General features: G+C 40.5%; 1 protein-coding gene across 2 annotated transcripts in view; it reads left to right on the top strand.

Moving 5' to 3' along the window:
- FOXP2 (forkhead box P2) overlaps positions 1-16275 on the top strand; it is a 792940-nt gene that overhangs the window by 442090 nt on the left and 334575 nt on the right. The window lies entirely within an intron of this gene.

Here is a 16275-nt window from a genome sequence, read left to right as displayed (position 1 = left end):
TTAAAATGTTGCTGCTTGTATCATGATTGAAATCTAAATCCAGTAAAATATAATGTTGAATTATTTAGTAAATAAATCTAAATGTGTAAACAGGTTTGAAAGAGCATTTTGAAAAACTGTTTCAAGAACTGTTGTTGTTGGGTTCCAACCTAGGGTCAATAGTTTAGGATAGGATACAATTTCTGCTCTCTGAAGTCACTTATATCTGTCTCTCCACCTTTTGTGTTGTTGTTTTTTATTTCCTCTTCATGTGCTTTCTCTAAGCAAGTAAGGATTTAGAAAACAAAATGAATAATTGCCACTGCTCAATATGTCCTTTCTCTGGACAGTGATTCAGATTAAACCCAAAGAGAGAGAGATTATTGTAATGGGCAATAGCAAAAGCAGTTAAGAGAGATGAGCCAGCTGGAGAAGGGACTCAGTGAGAGCATAAACTATCAACCAAACATTACAGAAAATGTAGGCAAGAAACCTTAAAGTAATTAATTGTAGCATGAAGTTTCATTAGTAAGAATACACTTTATCAGGTACTAATACTATAATATTTAGGAAAAACTCATGTAGGAGTTTGTCTTTTGTACTTGTTTTTGTTAATAGTAGGCATGTTCCTTAGCAAAACACATGTTTACTCCATGGCAATTGTCATTGCTACCTCTAATTTATTATAACATGAACTGACCATAATAAAACCATCAGTTTTAATTCATATTTGCATAAGCTTTCAAATTTAATATACATTTGTTTAATTATGGTTATTACATATTACAGCTGTCCTTAGAAGTTTACAAGAATTAGCTACAGTGGTACCTCATGATACGAACCCCTCGTCATACGAACTTTTCAAGATACAAACCCAGGGTTCGGAATTTTTTTGCCTCTTCTTACGAACTTTTTTCACCTTACGAACCTGCCGCCGGCCGCTGGGATGCCCCACCTCCAGACTTGAGTTCCTCCCGTTTTTTCCCACCCTGTCCTGCCCCATTCTCCCCTCTGGATCTCCATGGGTTTCCTCCGTTTTTCTCCACCCTGTCCTGCCCCATTCTCCCCTCTGGATCTCCATGGGTTTCCTCCGTTTTTCTCCACCCTGTCCTGCCGCATTCTCCCCTCTGGATCTCCATGGGTTTCCTCCGTTTTTCTCCACTCTGTCCTGCCCCATTCTCCCCTCTGGATCTCCATGGGTTTCCCTCCCCCCACTCCGTTCGCCTCAGCTTCGTCTGCCGGCAGCTTTTTTTTTTTAAGCCTTAATGTTTTGGATTTTCCTAATCGGCTTGCACGCATTATTGGCTTTTCCATTGATTCCTATGGGAAACATTGTTTCATCTTACGAACTTTTCACCTTACAAACCTGGTCCTGGAACCAATTAAGTTCGTAAGATGAGGTATTACTGTAGTTGCTTCCACTTTCATCCCTATCCTTTTGTTAGGTGAAAGGAAAGAAAAGAATGGGCAGAATAATTTTCACAGAGCTGGAGCAAGCTAGATTAACTCTGGTTCTTTCCTTATTTAAGTTGCAGCTGACAATGAGAAGAAAATAGCTATCCTTTCTTGATTTGTATTCTTGGTAGTGGGTTATAAAAAAAGAATGTTAACTTCTTCGGAGAAATTATCAGGAAGGTGAGGGAAACGTAGCAGTTTATGTCTTCTTCCAAATTTCCTACAAATGATGTAAAACTTTATCTTTTCCTATAACAGCACTTTAAATATGGAGAGTCTTTGAGTAGTAAATATTGAGGAAATTACTTACTTCTCCCACTATTTATGTCTTTTAAATCTTCACAAGGGAAAAAAGACTCCCAACCCTTTTTAACCTGACCTGTACAGAAGACTTATGGAAAATTTTGACAAAAAGTTGGAGTTTCATTTCATTTATAGAAATGCTGACTAAATACACTGGTGAATTGTGTGAGTGAGCATCTGCCTGAGCTATTTTGAAAAATAATAGAGTTGCCTGGGGCCAAAAAGCAGTAGATTAGTTTGGCAAAGAAATACTATGGGTATTATCTCATTTGGGTTTTTTGAGCCAAATTATTGGTGTTGATATCAAATAGGTAGGTCATATTTGTATTCAGCACTGGATAAAAGTTGTTTAAGGTATGTTTAAGATAGTGGATTGCTCCTCTGTCTTTTAAGTACCATATATTATTTCCAATCACATACCCTATAGAATTTATTTGGGATGTAGATATCCTGTACACTTACGAATCAAGGCATACAACTTTCTATTTAAATTTGCTTCTGAGTAGTAATATTACACTATGAAGAATATGATCTGTATTCAGAAAATGTACTTCTAGATATCTCAAATCTAAAAAATGCTTTGTAAAATCCAGTGGAAAAAATATAAGTTTTATAATATCCAGTGAAGAGTGACTGCATTTCACATACAGAATTTCATCATGTTTAGAGCAATACATTAAATACTTAGACCTAAACTGTTTGTCAGAATGTCAGAAAGTTTTATTGAACTTCAAGGATGAGTTGTCTTTTCCCTCAATGCCAACTACAAGCAGTTGCTGAAAGGTCATAACTCAAGGACTACCTATATTATAAAAACAATATCATTGAATGATCGTTGTCTTTTCAATACCATTGATAATCCAATTGATTATTGTCTAAATTAGTCCACATTTCATATACAGGTAGTCCTTGACTTACAACCACAATTGAGCACAAAATTTCTATTGCTAAGCAAAATAGTTGCTAAATGGGTTTTGCCCCATTCCACGACTTTTTTGCCACAGTTCTTAAGTGAATCACTGCATTTGTTACTAACACTGTTGTAAAATTAATCTGGCTTCCCCATTCACCATTTTTATTAGAAGGTTGCAAAAGATGAGCACATGACCCTGGGACACTGTAATCATCATAAATACAAAGCAGTTGCCAAGTATCCAAATTGTGATTCTGTGATCCATGGGAATGCTGCAATGGTTGTAAGTATGAAAAATGGTCATAAGTGGGTTTTTTTTAGTGCCATTGTAATTTTGAACAGTCCCTAAATGAATGGTTGCAAGTCAAAGACTACATTTATATCGAAGAAGAATTGCTGAGCAAATTGCTTTAAAATGGAGCAAACTAAATCAAACAAGCAAGGAGAAATGTTAGCAGCTAGGATTCCTAGCACATAAATCTATGCAAGTCCCATGAAGCAACACTGTTCCATCAAATCTTGAAGTCTAACTATTACCCCTAGTATTAATTACTGGTGGTGATCCTACTTGAATATCTGGATTTACTCATTAACAGAGGTTTTCACAAATACTATATGAATGAATGTGACCCCCAGTACTTACTATATATGTACGTGAATATTAACTCTATTTTCATAGTAATAATATATATTATGAATGTTCTGCCCCAGCTACAGACCACAAAGAATGCAGCACACACAAAGCCAAATCTTAATTTACTAATTAAGGACCACTAATGAGCTTTCTTATTAGTCATTAAACACAAATACAGTTTAAAGCAATCTTTTCTGAACATCTGTTGTTAAATCAACTTCATTAACAACCAGTAAAGTCCATGAAACAATAACTCAATTCTGAGTAAACAGACTTATAGATAACAGTGATCTTACAGTGGTTGGCAAAATGCCCAGAAGCAATTTGCAGGAAAAATGCCAAAAATGGCAGAGCCAGGATGAAGACTAACCAATTTAGAGTTTATTTACATTTATGTAATCAGAAGAGAGCAAAGTGGTCGTGAACTGGTTTGTTTGTGAAGATTCCTGTCCTTAGCTTAAGCAATACATCAGTAATTTTGAACCCTTTGCCTGTGGATGTGGTTCTTTACACCTGACAGTGTAGGACATATGAGTTATTCCTCATTCCCGACCATTATTTTTTGGAATGTCTATCCCTCGAAGTCAAGCTAAACTTTACTTAGAATTATGGAAATTTAGCACCTCTGAATATTCTTTTGCTTTTTATTTAAATCTGTTTCCCCCATTTCATAAAGTTAGGGAAGACAAATATATAAAAAAGCTATAAATGATTGTCAATATGCTTCTTCAGTTTTACTTTATTGAAAACTATATTGATGAAATATTTACCATTGGACAGAAATATAAAGCGGCATTGATTTGAATACATTTGCATTAAGTAAAGAGGAGAATTAGGCAATCAGAAATATGGGCTCTGTGTGAGACTCTTTCTCCTCCTAGTACATTTTAGATGATTAACTACCATTTTAATCAAACACTAAACTGATCAACATCAATAATATCCTTTTGGTATGCTTTGAATAGCTAGCCAGAGATAACCTATAATATTCCTGATAGAAATTTAAACAAATTACATTGCAATTGCATTGCACTCATTCAGAATCCAAGAGGGTTTTTAAATGTTTCCTTTAGATCCATAACAATAAAACATTTTTCATCTCATATGCATGGAAATAAAAATGTGATTTAATGTGAGAACAGCCTACCAAGTCTTTATCTGTGAATACTATTTTATTTAAGAAATCATGATGCAGATTGCAAGTATTAGAACTGCTGCTATTAACCTGCACCCTCCCATAGATAGAACTCTTGTGTGCATTCTGAAAAAATGTATTGGATAAGAAAAAGTGCCATTAAAGGTGGGGTGAGGGAGATTAATGAAAACCATTGTTCATTGTGAAGCAAAAATATTGAATTGTGCTGAATGCATTTCAGATTATTGTTACAATTACAAAGATTTTTCATTAGCATTATAATGGGTGTCAGTGGAAACATTTGAGAAGTAAAGATACTAAGCATTCTGATTTTAAATAAATATCACTTTTTTATGAAGAGCAATTGCTGAATATGTAACACAAATTTTGTCCCTAGCTTTTAAATGTTATATTCCAATTGCTTGTATCTTTTTTTAATTAATATTTTTATTGATTTTTATAATATAAAACACACACACAACATATAACATATAACATGTGCTCAGTGATCCCACCACCAGACAATCAATCATACCCCACCACCAGTTGGGGGTATTTCTTGTATAAATCATTTAAACTCAAGAGTGAAATATTTCTTTACATATTATAGAGTGATTCCAACTTATTTCTTATAGCTTGGTCTCAGATCCTACTTGCCATATATCGTTTTACCTTGTCCCATCACCCCATCAGTTGTTGCAAATCAGTTTCATTAATCGAATTCATCCTTTTATTCATAATCTCGAATTGAATGTGGTCCACCATATACCTATACTAATTTTGCATTGTCCAATTTGTCACATCTTTCCACCCCAAGACTATTACCGCCTGAGCGCTTTCTATCGCAGCGTGTTTAATTTCTCTGTATTCTCCCATCTCACTACTTTTTACTAATACTGCCATTTCCTTAGTAATCGTCCATCTTATATTTCGTATCCTATTAATATCCTCTTGCACTTTTTGCCAAAAGTTCTGCACCACTGGGCATTCCCAGAGGATATGCATAAACACTCCTTTATCTTGGCACCCACGCCAACAGATATCTTTAATGTTCTGCTGAAAGTGTGCAAGTTGAATGGATGTGTAATGCCACTTATGTAATATTTTCCTTCTCATTTCCCTAACTCTTGTATTCTTGATTTTCCTTATATTCTCTACTGTATTTTCCATCTCTTGCACCTCTACTTGTATCTCATTTTGCCACCATTTAGTCAATCCTTGGATCACATCCCCATTTGACTTCACTAACATCTTATACCGTGTTTCCCCGAAAGTAAGACAGTGTCTTACTTTCTTTTTACCCCCAAAAGCCCCACTACGTCTTACTTTCGGGGTATGTCTTACATTGGAAAAAAATTGAAAGGGTCCTTTCAGCGGCGCAGCAGCGAGGAGGCGAAGATTGGGGTTTCCCCTTTGCGTGGGCGGCGGGGAAGACCCAGGGAAGATTCTTCGGCCGCCCAGCCTCTGATCCGCTCGGCAGCGCAGCAGCGAGGAGCCGAAGATCGGGGTTTCCCCTTTGCATGGGCGGCGGGGAAGACCCAGGGAAGATTCTTCGGCCGCCCAGCCTCTGATCCGCTCGGCAGCGCGGCAGCGAGGAACCGAAGATCGGGGTTTCCCCTTTGCGTGGGCAGCGGGGAAGACCCAGGGAAGATTCTTCGGCCGCCCAGCCTCTGATCCGCTCGGCAGCGCGGCAGCAAGGAGCCGAAGATCGGGGTTTCCCCTTTGCGTGGGCGGCGGGGAAGACCCAGGGAAGGTTTCTTCAGCCGCCCAGCAGCTGATCTGCTCGGCAGCACGGCAGCAGCCCTGGTGGCGGTTCCCTCGGCAGCGCGGTGGCAGGGAGAGGCTTGCGGCCGCCGAGCAGGTGGGAGAGCTCGGTGGCAAGGCACAAAGGATTTCCCTCGGTGCACGCGTGGAGCCGCAGACGCGTGTCGGGGAAGCGTGTGTCTGGAGGGGAGGAGCTGCTCTGCGCAGTTGGGCAGCCCCACCTGCCTGCCGGAAAGGAGGCGGGCGAAGGAGGGCGCAGCTCCGGCCGCTCGCCTCAGAGCCGGTCGGCCTCACTGACCGCTTGCAAGCCGCCGCCCGCTCGGCTCGCTTCGGACCAGCGCCGTCCTTCGCTTTGCCAAGCCGGGGAAGAGGCGGGTGGCGCCGCAGCGAGGCGAAGGCGAGGGGAGCGCGGGGAGCTTGGAAGCGACGTCATCGGGCTCCCCCCGGCAATACCCCCCGTGTTTTCCCGAAAGTAAGACATATGTCTTACTTTCGGGGTATGGCTTATATTAGCCGACCCCCCTGAAACCCCCGATACGTCTTACAATCGGGGGTGTCTTACTATCGGGGAAACACGGTATATATTGCTTGCTTGCGCCTTTGTACCCTCAGTTTTTTCTCTTATTATTTTCTCTAAGTCTATCTCCTCCCTAAATAGTGCTTCTTTATTCTCCCTTTCATTCAGATATTTACATATTGCATTTATTTGTAGCCATCTTCCCTTACCCAACCACCATTCTATACGATTTCTACTTGGCCTCCCATCCTTCTCATATAACTGTTCTGTCTTAGTTATCCCTCTCATGAGCCTTTTATGAGCCCCAACTTGATGTGTAGTGGTGGCATCAGCACCTTGTGTGGGTCCACCAGTGGCTCCCACTTTACATTATTCTTCCCCACAGTGAACTCTGTCCGCTGAGGCCTGTCCCACCTGTGTTAGTGTGCTTCAGTATCCCGGCTGTCCCAAAGGCAAATAAAGCAAGGATACTTAGTAAAACCACCTTGGAGGCCCATCAGGAATGACACCATTTTGAAATCTCTAATAACTTCACAGCCGTACTCATCATACTTCAAGGCACCATCTTGACACTGGTGTATTCCTATTTCAGGTGCACCGTGTGAGCTACAGGAAAAGACAGATACTTGTTCCCATTGTGAAGCAGCACGGCTTTGAGGCTCTTGCATGAGCTGTCTATGAAGAGGCGCCACTCATTCGGGTTACAGGTGATACCTATACCCTTGAATAGACTGCCCACATTGTTGCAGAAGCACAGTCCATCTTGATGACTGAAGATAATGGAAAAACTTGCTGACCCTTCCTCTGATCTGTGACTTGGACGCTTTCATCTAATAAGTTACATTGCTTGAGCCTTGATGTCAGAAGCTCAGTGTTGGGCTTGGTGAGACCAAGCTCTCTGATCAGATTGTTGAGGTCTTTTTGGTTAGAGTAGTATGGCTTCCACTCCTCATCTGCATATGAAGAGAAATCATGATCTTCAATGTCTTCCTCGGTGTCTGACCTGCTGTTTTCTTTTGAAGGTGGTGTAGCTCTGTCTGGAAGTGTTGGTACAGGAAGTTCAGGGCAGTGTGGTACTGGGGCAATAGATGAAGGAATGTCAGGATACGTTAGAGGCGGTGCATTTTTGCCAGTGCGACATTTGGAATGGTCCACCATGCAGAAGTAGCGCTGGTGGACTTACCCGCCGGCGCCTTTTGCAGCAGGCTATGGGGCGACCGGACACATGGCGGAGCCGCCATGTTGGTTTCGGCCGAAGTCTCGCGAGATTGCGAGACTTCGGCCGATGATCAGGCCACAGTGGCCTGATCGGTGACGTGTCCGGGCGGGGCCTGCCAGCCCTATAAAAGGGCGTGCAGGCCCAGGCTCAGCCTTTTTGCCCGGACGCTTCACCAGAGCAAACACCCACCCGCCCTCCCTATTTTACAGTGTGCTATTTTGGGTCGCCCTAGAAGGCCGAATAGGAATTTTTGGCGGCCTGACCGTTTAGCCGGACCGTTTTTTCGCCTATTCCACACTGTGGAGAAGGATAAGCGGTTAGGGGGTGCTTCCACCTATTAGGCTAATTGGCTTACCTTTGGTCATTTGGGTAGGCAGGTTAGGGGCGGAAAACTGGGGGTGGTTTAGCAACTGCGTGTTCTCCGTTGGGCATCTTTGGGGATGATTGACAGGTTCTATCCAAGCTTGTGGTGTTGACAAGCTGAGCAGTTTGGGGGGAACCTGTCTTTGGGTCCCGCACATTTAATTCCCCTGTTAGGGGTTAGCCGGCGGGACCTCCCACATGCAAGTGCATGGCAGGGTCTCCGGTGAGGGAGGGGTCCCTCACCTGGACTAGCATGGAGCTACGCCCATAAGTTGCCCAGGAAGTTTATATTACGTCATTTTCTGCCCCGGAAGCATTTGTTTGACCCTGCAGGTCCATTGTTTGGATCATAGTTAGTTATGTTAATTATGCTAATTTGTTTAAATAAATTATGCTAATTTATTTTAATAAAAATGACCCAGTTTTAAATCCAGCTCTTGTGTCCGTGTCGTTACTCCGGCTCTTCTGCAATAGCAATTTGTTGAGTGATCAGTCGGTTCACGCCCAAGTCTTGGGATAGCAAAATGCATGGCTATCTTCTCTCCCCTGTACCAACCTATAAGCAAACAAAATAAAATTTGGATTGAGAATTTGATTTAGGCCTATTTCACAGTAATGACTAGTGATATTTACAATATTAACACAATTAATCTGCTATTTAAGAGAGAAGCATTTATCCACTTACCTTCAGTGCTCACATGTGATATGAGGAGCCCATGGTTTGTCTTGGTCACCAACAGGCATACCGAAGTATGCTTTGTAGGCCTCACACATCTTAGCAGATGCTTCCACAGAGTACTTTTTCGCTCTTGTCTTTATAAACTGGCCACATACGTAGCAAAATGCGTCTGCTGGATGTATGCAACCTCTTGATGCCATCTAAATTGACTAAGTTGCTGTGTACTGTAAGGAAAAAGGATGTCTCTCCAAACTTGATAAAATGGTCTTTATTCCATGCAGTATTAAAGTACAAGAGTGTACTGAGGATTCAGAAGAGCAAGATTGATCACCCGGTACCAGAGTAACACACAATATATACATTTACATTCCTAAGCTCCTCCTGTAATGGGTGTGGGGTGAATCTGAATAGATATTGAATTCACACATGTCTGTCTAGGTCAATTCCCCTTTGTCTGTGATGGCCATTGCCCATTTACTATGCAATCCCAATCAATTAGATCCTGTCTCTCAGGAAGGGCTATAGTGGCCCTATATAACTGTAGTTATACATCTACCTACAATTCTGTACAGTCCCAGAAAGTTCTAGATAATTCTGGACAGTTCTAGAAACTTCTTGATAGTTCTCACAATTCCAAAAGCTTAAGTATCTTGATATATTGCGAATATCCTTAAAAATAGATCAATTTCAAAATATCATTGTGCTGACCACAAAAACAAAGTTTACAGGGAATAATAACTTTTTTCTATTCATTTAAGGTACAAACAGTCAGGAAAACACACTGAACAACTGGGAATTTTTTAAAAAAATTATTACATGGTGTTATTTTTCATGTTTTAAGGAGCTCTGCTTAAAATATTAAAAAAACAGACTGCATTCTTTAATGAAGTTTACCTGATGTCAGTATTTAGCAAATTATCCACTGGACTCTTTGAAAATAGAATATTAATTATAACAGAATATTAAAAATGCATGACAATTCAATATTTAGCATTAAATCAGTAAAGTATTGTGTATTTTTAATTTTTTCCAACAGATTTTTTTAAAATTTACTTACTTACTTACTTACTTACTTACTTACTTACTTACTTACTTACTTACTTATTTAATTTGTATGCTGCCCAGGGGCGGCTAACAACAATAAGAAGAAACAGCATAAAACAAATCTAATATTTAAATTACTAAAAGCCCTTATTAAAAACCAAGCATACACACAAACATACCATGCATAAATTGTATAGGCCTAGGGGGAAGGTATATCTCAATTCCCTCATGCCTGACGACAGAGATGGGTTTTAAGGAGTTTACAAAAGGCGAGGAGGGTGGGGGCAATTCTGATCTCTGGGGAGAGTTGGTTCCAGAGAGCCGGGGCTGCCACAGAGAAGGCTCCTTCCCTGGGCCCCGGCAAATGACATTGTTTAGTCGACAGGACCCGGAGAAGGCCCACTCTGTGGGACTTAACTGGTCGATGGGATTTGTGTGGCAGAAGGCGGTCCCGGAGATATTCTGGTCCAATGCCATGAAGGGCTTAATAGGTGTTCACCAACACTTTGAATTGTGACCGGAAACTGATCGGCAACCAATACAGACTGCGGAGTGTTGGTGTAGCATGGGCATATTTAGGAAAGCCAAATAGGTCCGCAACTGGTACACCAGGCGAACCTGGGCAAACGCCCCCCTCGCCACAGCTGAAAGATGGTTCTCTAATGTGAGCTGTGGATCGAGGAGGATGCGCAAGTTGCGGACCCTCTCTGAGGGGGTCAGTGATTCCCTCCCCAGGGTAATGGACGGACAGATGGAATTGTCCTTGGGAGGCAAAACCCACAGCCGCCCCATCTTATCAGGGTTGAGTTTGAGTCTGTTGACACCCATCCAGACCTCAACAGCCTCCAGGCACCGGCACATCACATCCACTGCTTTGTTGATTGCACATGGGGTGGAGATGTACAACTGGGTATCATCTGCATACTGATGATACCTCACCCCATGCCCTTGGATGATCTCGCCCAGCGGTTTCATGTAGATATTAAATAGCAGGGGGGAGAGGACCGACCCCTGAGGCACTCCACAAGGGAGAAGCCTAGAGGTCGACCTCTAACCCCCCACTAACACTGACTGCGACCGACCGGACAGGTAGGAGGAGAACCACTGAAGGACAGTGCCTCCCACTCCCAACCCCTCCAGCCGGCGCAGAAGGATACCATGGTCGATGGTATCAAAAGCTGCTGAGAGGTCAAGAAGCACCAGGACAGAGAATAAACCACTGTCCCGGGCCCGCCAGAGATCATCCATCAATGTGACCAAAGCAGTTTCTGTGCTGTAGCTGGGCCTAAATCTTGACTGTTGAGGGTCTAGATAATCGGCTTCTTCCAAAGACCGTTGGAGTTGGAGCGCCACTACCTTCTCAACAACTTTCCCCATAAAGGGAAGGTTGGAGACTGGCCGATAGTTGTTAAGAATGGCTGGGTCCAGGAAAGGCTTCTTGAGGAGGGGGCGCACAAGTGCCTCCTTGTAGGGATCCGGAAAGGACCCCCTCCTCAAAGAAGCATTGACAATCTCCTGGACCCAGCTCCATGTCACCTCCCTGCTAGCGGAGACCAGCCAGGAGGGACACGGATCCAGTAAGCAGGTGGCGGAACTCACAGCTCCAATGACCTTGTCCACTTCATGAGGTGTCACCAGATCAAACTCTTCCCAGACAGATGGACAAGTACGGGCCCCAGTCACCTCGGCTGACTCGTTGTCAGTCAACTCTGTTATCTAATTGGATTCGAGGTCCATCCGGATCCGAGCGATTTTATCAGCGAAAAACGTGTTAAAATCCTCGACACTACTCTGTAAGGGCTCCCCAAATCCCCCCTGGTTAAGAAGGGAGCGGGTCACCCTAAACAGAGCAGACGGGCGGGATTCTGCTGATGCAATCAAGGTGGCATGATAGGCGCATCTTGCCGCCTTGAGCGCCACTTTGTAAGTCTTAATATGAGCTCTTACAAGTGTTTGATCAGATTTGGATTTACTCTTCCTCCATAGCTTCTCTAGATGTCTCTTCTGGCGTTTCAACTCCCAGAGCTCCTCGTTGAACCATGGAGCTCGACGAGGCCTAGTGCCGCGGAGAGGTCGCAATGGCACAATCCAGTCAAGAGCCTCCGCTGCAGCCTTGTTCCACACCTCAGCAAGAGACTCTGCTGAACTGTGGATGAGTTCCTCTGGAATAATCCCAAGCGCCCTCTGAAAGTCCTCTGGGTCCATCAGGCATCTGGGTTGGAACTGCCTAATCGGTTCTGCCTCACTGCTGGGAAGGATTGGAGCCAGGAAGTCAAGCCGCAATAGAAAATGGTCTGACCATGACAAAGGCAACACTTCTAAGCCCCTTAGTCTCAGACCATTACTCAATTGCTCAGAGAGGAATACCATGTTGGGTGTGTGCCCCCCCTGTGAGTCGGACCCTGTACTACTTGAGTCAGGTCCATGGCTGTCATGGTGGCCATGAACTCCTGTGCTAATCGAGAGGTTTTGCTGAGTGACGGCAGGTTAAAATCCCCCAGGAATCCTACCGCCAGCCCGGCCACCTCCTCGAGCAGCACAGGCAGGGCAGTTGACATGCAGCTGGGAGGCAGGTACGTGAGCAACTTATGCTGTTCCAACCATTGTCGCTTCTCAACTTGCCAAAGAACTTGGGAAGGGGAAATGGAATTCAGGCTCCAGACTTCAAGAAGAGCCATGAGAACCAAGGATACATTGGCAGGTATTTGCCAAGACCAGAGAAGTTTCTCATAACAAAATAATGACACTCAATTGGACAGTGTGACCTGCACTAATAGGGAGAGTGGGAAATCCATATTATAAGAGTCCTTTTGGAATGAGCGGCATATAAATGCAATAAATAAATAAAATAAATAAATAAACTGAAGAGATGAATAAAATGACATTAGAAATTCAACAAAAAGACAATACCGAATTCTGCCAAACTTGGAGTAGATGGTATGACTGTGTCAATGAAAAAAAATATTTTAAATCTTAAACATCTATAGCGCAGTCAAATCTTTCAAAATTAGAAAGTATATTGGAGGAAAAATTGTCAGCAATCTTGTTATTCCTTGTTATTTCTTTTTATATATTAGATATATAAAATAAAATTGTTGTTTACGATTAATTTTGGATTTATGATTTGGGTGATAAGTGTCAAACTAACAATGGTCAAGATTCAGATAATAATATAGAAAATACCAATGTAAATGTGAAATTAATAGGCTGATAAAACAAAACTAAAATTAGAAAGCTGTAGGAGCAATGCCAACAAGTAGGTTGGCAAGTGTGTAAAATATTGAGTGTTCAAGATACAATTGTAACTATGAATGATGTTATTTATATGTTTGTATAGATTATGTTTTGTTTTCATTTTTGGTTATGTCCTTTTTGTGGTTTCTTTTTTTTCTTTTTCTTCTTCTGTATTTGTTTTAATGTAAATAATTAATAAAGATTTTTTAAAATAAATAAACAAACAAACAAACAAACAAACTACTTGGATTTACACGGGAATTAGGTAGAGCTGGTTTTACCTTTCCCAATGCCGAAATGATGTACCCAATAAAGTTTTCCATTCAGACATCTGAATGTCTTGAATGTGCTTACTTTGTTGGATTCATCAGTTGGAATGCTGATAGCTGTCATTAAATAAAACCAGTAAAACCATCTGGTTTCATTCAAACATCGTTTAAACATATTCAGAGTTTGTGTTACTTGGAGTTCTTGGTGCTGTCTAAGTTCTTGTTGCGGAATTGGTGCTGATGTTCATATGTTCAAGATTTTAGGGAGAGGATATTCAGGTTTTAGATAACAATGTTACAGTAGTCGTGTACATTGCCACAATTGTTTGCTTTTAAAAAATCATCTTTAGTCACAACATCAAATATATTGAAGACCTATAAACAATTATTAGAAGTTTGAGTATCTCATATTATTAATATCCAGATTCATGGAACAGATTTTCAGGAATTTAGAGGTATAGCTTTTTTCTTCCTTGAATTCAGACAGCAGATCATTTTCTCAAAAGTGAATACAAATGTAACCTTTCATCCTTTCCCTTGTTCTTCACAATTCAACTTAAATATTTTTCAGGATAAGCATAGGATAATTCTGGTGATGCAGTTTTGAGTTTACTGACTGTCAGTATTTTCATGTATCATAACTCATCACATAGATCTTCATTGAGAAGGCGGAGGAGGGAACAATCATAGGGAAATTAATTATTTGGAATTTGTTATTCTAAATACGTAAAAGCTAGAGTTTGATTTTGGAATTTGTGGAACTTATGGACAAAGACAAAACTCCCTGCCCTTTTTCATATTTCTGGAATAAATAATACATTTTATGCTTGGATGAATACAAATGCATTAGTGTTCCTCAGGCATATTTTATAATGATCCCATGGGAGTGCTAGGCTTAATGTAGTCTGTCTTTGACCATGTTGCCATAAGTGATCTCTAAGAGTTTGCACATTCAAAATTTTGAGAATATGAAGAATCCTTTTATACAGTGTCCACTATAATGAAAATATCTATTCATAATTTCTGGGAAAAACCCAGTAGATGTTAAAATACAAATAAATTGCCTGGGAACCTATGGAAAGAGGCAAATTCTGCTTTCCAAAATTAAAACCACTCTTTTTAAATCTAGTGCTACTCAAACCTATTATTTATGTGATACAATCTAATGGGATTCCCAAACTTAACTATACTTTAAATGCAGAAATGTAATACAAACATAATATATCTATTTTATGAAAATTAGTTAGTAAATACAGAATATCTCCAGGTAGTCTTAAGTGGCAGATAAAAAGTATAAATTCATAAAATAAATATTTAAGTATGATAAAGTAAAATAAGATATAATGCAGTATGAAAACAGAAAACGGTAACAAAATCTATATAAAAGATGATAAGATCCAGTTTGGTCTAGTGATTAAGGCACCAGGCTTCAAAGCAAGAGAAGGTGAGTTCTAGTTCCATCAAAAGCAGCTGGATGACTTTGGATCAATCAGTTCTCACAGCTCAACTCATTTCATGTTGTGGGAAACTGAAAGGAGGGAGATGTGTTTTATATGTTCTTCACCTTGAGTTATTTGTAAAAATAATAAAGGTGTGATACAAATTCAATAAAAATAAATAAAATAAAAACTTATTATTAATAGCAATGATATTTACAAGACTGTTTTTTGCCTATCCTATAACATCTATCAGAGTGCATATGCTCTAAGTTTTATTAACTAAATAGTGCCTTCTCATGGGATCCTAGAGTTGTGCCTGTTCTGTTATCACCCTTCCTTCTGTAGGTTCATCTGGATACAACCTTGATCTTTTCCAAAAACCTGGCTTTTCAAACAGGACAGAGGCCAGGAGATTGTCACCTTGGCCAATGGACTAGATTGTTGGCATTTAATGGTATATTTTCTCCCTAGCATCCTGTATTTGCTTTTGTCACTTTAGATTATATTTTTATATGCTGTTTTATCAGTATGCACTTAGATTTTGTATGATTGCAGGAGTAAATAAACGTATATGTTGCCAGATGCATTAAAACTCTTTAGCTTACAAACTAAATGTAAAATATTCATTGTGTGACACAAATATGTAAACAAAATATCCAATATAAAAATATAAATAACCTACAGAAATAAGCTTAAAATATACATAATAAACAAAACATGACTTTACAATCACCTGAATTGTAAAATCTTTTACCAAAATAATATTATAATAGTCACAAAATAAAACTCCATATTCATCATCTGTCATTATTAGAAAGACAAATTTCAATAAATAATGCCCTACAAGAATAATTCAGTCTTTGAAGTTGTCACATTGGGGACTAGTCTGACATATAGAGAGAGAGGTTGTTGTATAAGATATGTACTGTATTTTTCGGAGAATAAGAAGCAACTTTTTTCCCCTTAAAAGAGGCTGAAAATTTGGGTGCCTTTTATCCCAATGTAGCTTTTACTAAGCTTTTTTTAGCCTTAACGAGGTGCTAATGTGATCTTCCCTGTTTGCTAAGCAATCTCCCCTTTGACTGCTTCTTTCATTGCTGCTCCCTCCAACAATCAGCTGAGCCTTTTTCAGCCCTAATGAGGTGCTAACAGTGAAGCAATCTTCTGTGCTTTGCTAGTGAAGCAATTGTCCCTTTGCCTGATTTTCTCATTGTTTCTCTCTGAAGAGAGAGAAAAGTGAAGTGTTTTAGAAACTGTTTTTTATCCCCCACCAGAGGATAAAATCAAACAAGTGGATTCAAAACCAGCAAACTAATGTGCTGAAGCTG

Source organism: Erythrolamprus reginae, chromosome 6 (assembly GCF_031021105.1).
Source record: "Erythrolamprus reginae isolate rEryReg1 chromosome 6, rEryReg1.hap1, whole genome shotgun sequence".
NCBI classification, from domain to species: Eukaryota; Metazoa; Chordata; class Lepidosauria; order Squamata; family Dipsadidae; genus Erythrolamprus; species Erythrolamprus reginae.
This window is presented reverse-complemented; position numbering and strand designations above follow the sequence as displayed.